Below are 7,646 nucleotides of genomic sequence, written 5' to 3'. Positions count from 1 at the left end.
TGCTGTCTTCCCAGCAGACTCGCCGAGTCCATGAAGGGACTCGACGAGTCCAAGGCAAAATGCATCCAACTCGCCGAGTTTGTTCGTGCACTCGACAAGTTGGACCCCCAGACAGCATATTTTCGAGTTTTGGTGCTGGAATTGGTTTAGAATCATTACCTTTGGGCTTATAAAACTTGTTTTGAATGTGGTAATGATTATGTTAAACCAATTTTAATGCCATAATAGAAGTTTCAAGTTTATATGTGTTCATGTTATTCTTGAAAATTGTTGATTATGAATGATCATGCTTATGAGTTTTGTTAGATCATAGGAATTGTGTGCAAATATGTAGCACCTGGTTTCTGGTATGTAAATCTTATTCGAACATTTCCCATTTTAGCCTTGGACTCGGCGAGTCATGGGTCCGAATCGCCGAGTAGAGACGCGATCCAGGTCACGTTTTAAGTTGGCGACTCGGCGAGTCCATATCCTAGACTCGGCGATTCGCCGCTGTTGGATGAAACCCTAAGTTTTAGGGGTTTGCACACTATTTAAACTACTTAACTGCCCCAAGCCAGCCCCCATTCACCCTTAGAGCCCTGTATACCTCGTCCTAAGCCATTCCTTGAGAGTTTGAGACTTTTGTGGGTGTTTTTGAAGGTTTTGAAGGAGGAAAGAAGTAGATCCAGAAGAAGGAAAGCCAACCAAGAAACTATTGTGTTCTTCTAGCAGTTCCTTTGAGGTATAACCCGTTTTCCCCATGATTCTATGCTTAAAACTTCATTTGGGTCTTTCTTGGTCAAGTCCCCAAGCTCGTATGTGCCTTATATGTTGTATTAAGGCGTTTGGCCTCTGCATCTAGGCAAGATTGAGCTCCAGGAGCTCAGATCTGTTAGCTTTATGGCCCCATGTTGCTTGTTAGCCCTAGATCTACCCTTTTAAGGCATTTTGAGCCCTAAAATCCATATTGGTGAATATCCACACGTAAAGTTGGAAAGTTTACGTGTGATTTGTGTCCTAGAAGTCCAGATCTATGAATGGCATGGACTGAAATTGAGCAAATCGGTGTATTTGGTGGATGCATGGCGGCGACTCGGCGAGTCGTATAGGTGACTCGGCGAGTCTGGTCGCGAGTCACCGATTTGGTCCCTTCATGATGTGTCGAGTTGAGCCGTGAGTCACAGGGGGTGACTCGGTGAGTTGGGAGCTGAACTCACCCATGTTAGGACTCGGCGAGTCAATGCCCTAACTCGGCGAGTCCAAGGCAATCTTCATAGATCAAGAACAGACTCGGCGAGTTGTTCATACAACTCGGCGAGTCTTAGCATATGTGTTCTTCGGATGAAGATGAACTCGACGAGTTGTTCATACAACTCGGCGAGTAGGATGAAGGAGTTGAATGTCAGTTTAGAAGATGAACTCGTCGAGTCATAGCCCAACTCGACGAGTAGAATCAGGGACCCAGGACAATTGTCTGGACAGGGACTCGGCGAGTAGAGATCCACTCGGCGAGTCGGGTCAACTAAAAGTTGACTTCGAATTGACTTAGGGCTAGACCAGGGGAAAAATGGTCTTTTTACCCAAAGGACAGTTCGCAGTGTATGATTAAGTATATTGTGGGAATTACAGCCGGGGAGTTTCCGGAGCAGCAGCAGCAGTAGTAGGTGATCAATTCCCACACAGACCAACAGCTATTTCGAGGTGAGTTTCCTTCCAGTAGTAACGGGTCTAAGGCACCAAGGCCGGCCCGTATAGACGAGACGTTAGTATTAGAGTGTGGGCCGAGCCCGTATCTCTTAGTTGAGTTGATTATGATATATGCCAGTATGATAGAATTGTTTACACTTGTTGTCTGTGCGATACTTGTATGATATGAGTTGGCGGTTGAGTGTGGGCGAGGTCCGTATCTCTCCGAGAATGGAGTGTGGGCTAGGCCCGTATCTCCCAGATAGCGAAGTGTGGGCGGGGCCTGTATCTTCACGAGTGTGGGTGGGGCCCATATCTTCACGAGTGTGGGTGTGGCCCGTATCTCCTAATTGCATGTTGTTTGTTAAATGCTTGCATGGTATGGGGTATTATGGGGGAGCTCACTAAGCTTTGTGGTTATGGTTTCAGTTTTGGTTTCAGGTACCTCCTCAGCTAGGGGAAAGGAGCCGGCGCGGTAGCAGCATGTCACACACACACACTCTTCGGTTTCCGCATTTACGAGATTTTCTGGGATTGATACTCTGATATTCTGATTAGTTGTATCTTTTGGTTTTCAGACATGGTTCAGTTTATATTATGGATGATCGAATGATGTTTTAGTCATTAATATTTTCTAAAGTAACGTTTTTAAACAAAAAAATTTTGATGTGAAAATTGGGTCGTTACAAGTTGGTATCAGAGCCCTGGTTTGAGGGATTCGGACACGCCTTCGGGAGTGTCTGAACTCAAATCGAGAGATGAAAAGATTTTCTAAAAGAAAATGTTCTCTGAAACTTAGAAAAGGGGTCATAAGAAAGAGCGAAGTGTGTGACGTGCGCGACCGGCCGTGCTCAAGTAAGTATTCCCCATAGTACCCATGCAAGTTTATGTTATGTTTATCAGCTTTCGTAGAACCGCATGCTAGAATAGGACTAAGGATCTAGGAGTGATGCCTTATGTGCCTACTATTTGTGTTTCACTTGTATGAGAAATTGCATGCTAGTTACGGAGTAGACAGTAAGTAGGATAGCCTGAATAGGTTATGCCTGGTAGTATGAGCTTAGCACTATATGCTAGCTCAGTTCTTGAAAGTGGATAGAGTTAATTGAGACTGTTACCCTTGTCTGAATGCTGCTTGCTTCGTGCTTCGTTGGACTCTGAATAATGGGAGTTAGCCATTAGTCGAATGCGTCACATCACATGTAATCAGGATTGGATAATCTTAGAGTGCCGAATTTGATCCTACTGCGTAGCTCTTGTTTGAGTCCAACCGTTGTAGGGACGAGTCCGGTACTCGAAGGATTATCTGAGCCTCGTCACGTGTGATGGCATTCGAGTAATGGCCAATTGGCATTATAATGAGGCCTGCAGCAGCTGAGGACTGGTTAGAGTAGAATTAGAGATCTCCCTAGGGCAAGCCTAGGATGAGTATAGCTTTGATCAGCAATAGTGAAGGGGATCTGGTGGAGTCGAGGAATTCCTTGGAGAAGGTACGGATAGATGTGGAAGGTAGTATGGGCCCGTACTACTGAAAGCAGAGGATCCGTACCCGAACCAAGGAAGGCCAAGATGAGACCAGGGAACCTGTAAGTAGTTGAGATCCCTCAGAAAGTAGCAGTATCACTAATGATTATTATGATGTTTTGCAGAATGGTGGTACTTCGACCGAGACCGACAGATGGCGGTTCAGGAGAGGGGTCAGGTTCGGGATCAGGCTCCGAGCCGATTGATGAGAGGCTACGTGAGTTCATCACGTCGGAGATCACCAGGGGCATCCTTGAGTCGACCCCCATCCTCTTTGGGTCGATCAAGGAAGGGATCATGGAGTTGATGGAGGATCGCCTACAGGCATTCAGGAGCGATTTAGCCTCTAGCCAGTCAGGATCTCGCACGCTGTCCTTCAAGGACTTCAGGGGCAGTGGTGCGCTGGATTTCCATGGGGTGAAGGACCCCATTGTCGCCAGGCGATGGATTGCAGATATCGAGTCTGCCCAGTTGACTAGCTTCTGCCCCGAGGGGTCGAAGGTGAGGTACGCAGCAGGGTGTTTACGAGACCGAGCCCGGGATTGGTGGGAGTCAGTGGGTGACTCGTTGGGAGACTCAGCTATCGAGGCAATGACCTGGTCGGACTTTGTGACCAGGTTCAGGGTAGAGTTTGCACCGGCGGTCGAGCTTCAGCAGCTGGCCAGGGAGTTTCTAGACATGAGGTAGACGACGGAGACTGTAGCGGAAATCACCGCCAAGTTCCGGGAGAGGGATTTATTGGTGCCCCAGTATGCCGGTGACGAGGACATGAGGAGGACTCGTTACCATGATATGCTACGAGCTGACATCCGGGAGCATGTTAGCTTTTCGGCTTGCCCTACCCTGGACTCTTTGATTGTCAGGGCTAGGGAGAGGGAGATAGATTTGGAGCACATCCGGAAACGGAAACTAGAGGACGGTCAGGAGGGAGGGGCTTCGGGGAAGAAGCCCAAGGGATCAGATGGTAGGCCGAAAGGTCAGTCAGGATCGAGCCGCTACGGGAAATGCGGCAGGACGCACGTGGGGGTATGTAGGATGGGATCAGGAGGCTGCTACAAGTGCGGCAAGACAGGGCACTTTAGCAGGGATTGTACTGCTCCAGTTTCAGCTATTCAGACATCCGAGTTGCTGTGTTTTCACTGCAACCAGAGGGGCCACAAGAAGGCCAATTGCCCCCAATTGACAGTTGCAGCGCCAGTGAAGGCACCAGCTCCAGCGACCCTGCGGATCACGGATGGTCGGCAGGGCAAGGCAGAGGCTCCAGTGGTGAGGATTCGGGCATTTCAGTTAACTGCCGAGGAGACACGCTCCGCACCCAATGTGGTGACGGGTATGATTCTTCCCCTTTATTTTTTTATGATGATGTTATGTTATTGATATGTGCTCTATATGTATATGTATGCCTTAGGATCGTTCCATGTTAACGACTTCCCAGTTCAAGTGTTATTTGATTCAGGAGCATCCCGATCATTCGTTTCCCTTGCACTTAGCAAGAAGTTTCTTGAGCCATCGGGCGAGTTAGATTTCCCTTTGGAAGTGGAGATCGCTGACGATCGATCGGTGCGAGCATCGATGATATTCCGAGATTGTGTGCTGCGTTTGTTCGAGGAGCGCTATTTGGTAGATTTGGTTCCCATTTCGTTGCGTGGGAACAAGGTGATTATAGGCATGGATTGGCTGAGCCCCAATGGGGAGGTGATAGATTGCGCGCAGCAGCTAATACGGGTAAGGACCCCAAGCGGGGGAGAGCTAGTGATTCATGGAGAGAGGCCTCAGCGTGGACCCACTGTATGTTCAGCTGCGAGGGCTAGGCGCTACCTCCAGCAGGGATGCGCAGGATATGTCGCATATGTGATGGATACCCGGGAGGCGGGTAAGGCGACAGTGAGCGAGGTTCCGGTGGTTCGAGACTTTGCAGATGTTTTCCCGGAGGAGCTTCCTGGGATACCTCCGGAGCGACAGGTGGAGTTCAGGATTGACCTTGTCCCTGGCGCGGCTCCGATAGCCAAGGCGCCGTATCGGTTGGCCCCTCCCGAGATGCAGGAGTTGTCTACGCAACTACAGGAGCTGCTAGACAAGGGATTTATTCGTCTGAGCAGTTCACCCTGGGGAGCCCCGATTCTGTTTGTAAGGAAGAAGGATGGGTCGCATCGGATGTGTATAGATTATCGGGAGCTGAACAAGGTAACGGTGAAGAACCGTTACCCGCTTCCGAGGATTGATGACCTATTTGACCAGCTTCAGGGGGCATCTTGGTTCTCCAGGATTGATTTGCGTTCGGGTTATCATCAGATGAGGGTCAGGGAGGAGGATATGCAGAAGACCGCGTTTCGGACGCGCTATGGTCATTACGAGTTCGTGGTGATGCCGTTTGGGCTCACCAATGCTCCTGCCGCGTTCATGGACCTCATGAACCGCGTATGCAGACCGATGCTGGATCGGTCTGTGATAGTCTTTATCGATGATATCTTGGTCTATTCCAAGACTCGGGAGGAACACGAGGAGCATCTGAGGTAGGTATTGGAGACCCTGAGGAGGGAGAGCTTGTATGCCAAGTTCTCCAAGTGTGAGTTTTGGTTGCGCGAGGTGCAATTTCTTGGACACCTCGTCAACTAGAACGGGATTCTGGTTGATCCGGCCAAGGTCAAGGCCGTGATGAGATGGGAGGTCCCGAAGTCTCCATCTGAGATTCGGAGCTTCCTGAGATTGGCGGGCTACTATCGGAGATTTATCCAGGATTTTTCCAAGATAGTCGTACCCCTGACACGGCTGACGAAGAAAGCCGTGGTCTTTCGGTGGGGACCCGAGCAGCAGGATGCATTTGAGATGCTGAGACAGAGACTGTGTGAGGCGCCGATCTTAGCCCTACCAGAGGGTGTAGAGGATTTTGTGGTCTATTGTGATGCGTCCGTTTCAGGGTTGGGCGCAGTACTGATGCAGAGGGGGCATGTCATTGCCTACGCTTTAAGGCAGCTCAAGCCTCACGAGGCGAACTACCCGACACACGATTTGGAGTTGGGGACGGTGGTCTTTGCCCTCAAGATTTGGCGACATTACCTCTACAGGGTTCGCTGTACCATCTACACGGACCACAAGAGTTTGAGGTACCTCATGGACCAGCCGAATCTGAACATGAGGCAGCGTCGGTGGTTGGACGTGGTGAAGGATTATGATTGTGAGATCCTTTACCACCCGGGGAAGGCCAATGTGGTGGCCGATGCGCTTAGCCGCAAGACGGTGCCGATCAGGGACGTTTGCTTGAGGATGACCGTGGTGACTCCCCTGTTAGAGCAGATTCGGGAGACTCAATAGGAGGCTATCAAGGAGGAGCATCAGAAGAGCGAGCGTGTGGTGGGTCAGGTTTCCTCCTTTGATTATGACGGCCGAGGACTTTTGACACTACACCGTAGGGTGTGGGTGCCGTATCATGGAGGCGTGCGTCAGATTTTGATGGAGGAGGCGCACAAGTCCCGATTCTCTATTCATCCCGGGGCGACGAAGATGTATAGGGATCTTCGTCCGGATTACTGGTGGCCCTGCATGAAGCAGGATGTGGCATGGTACGTCGAGCGGTGTTTGACCTGCAGGAAGGTCAAGGCCGAACATCAGAGACCGCATGGCAAGATGCAGCCATTGGACATTCCACTGTGGAAATGGGAAGATATCACGATGGATTTTATCACGAAGCTTCCCAGGACCGCACGTAGAGTGGATTCGATTTGGGTCATCGTGGATAGATTGACCAAGAGTGCTCACTTTATTCCAATTCAGGAGAGCATATCGGCCGAAAAATTGGCCGACATCTATATCAGGGAGATTGTGGCACGGCATGGGGTGCCAGTATCGGTGATCTCGGACAGGGATGTGCGTTTTACTTCCAGATTTTGGAAGAAATTCCATGACGAGTTGGGCACTCGTCTGCATTTTAGCACCGCCTTTCACCCGCAGACGGATGGCCAGAGCGAGCGGACCATCCAGACTCTGGAGGATATGCTGCGGGCGTGCGTGCTAGACTTCGGTGGTAGCTGGGATACCTATCTTCCCCTAGCCGAGTTCTCCTACAACAACAGCTACCACGCGAGTATCGACTGCCCTCCCTTCGAGATGCTGTACGGACGGAGGTGTAGGACCCCGATATGCTGGGGTGAAATTGGCCAGAGGGTCATGGGGAGCACCGAAGTGGTGCTCGAGACGACCGAGAGGATCCAACAGGTCCGGAGCAGGCTTCAGACTGCTCAGAGTCGGCAGAAAAGTTATGCCGACAAGCGTCGATCAGATTTGGAGTTCCAGGTCGGGGATATGGTTCTCCTGAAGGTGTCCCCTTGGAAAGGCATCATTCAATTCAGGAAGCGGGGCAAGTTGGGCCCGCGATTCATCGGACCGTTCAGGGTCGTAGCCCGGGTGGGCAGGGTGGCGTACAAATTGGATCTGCCAGCCGAGCTCAGCCAGATCCA

The sequence above is a fragment of the Lactuca saligna genome, chromosome 7 (assembly GCF_052625555.1).
Source record: "Lactuca saligna cultivar CGN05327 chromosome 7, ASM5262555v1, whole genome shotgun sequence".
In the NCBI taxonomy this organism is placed as follows: domain Eukaryota; kingdom Viridiplantae; phylum Streptophyta; class Magnoliopsida; order Asterales; family Asteraceae; genus Lactuca; species Lactuca saligna.
This window is presented reverse-complemented; position numbering follows the sequence as displayed.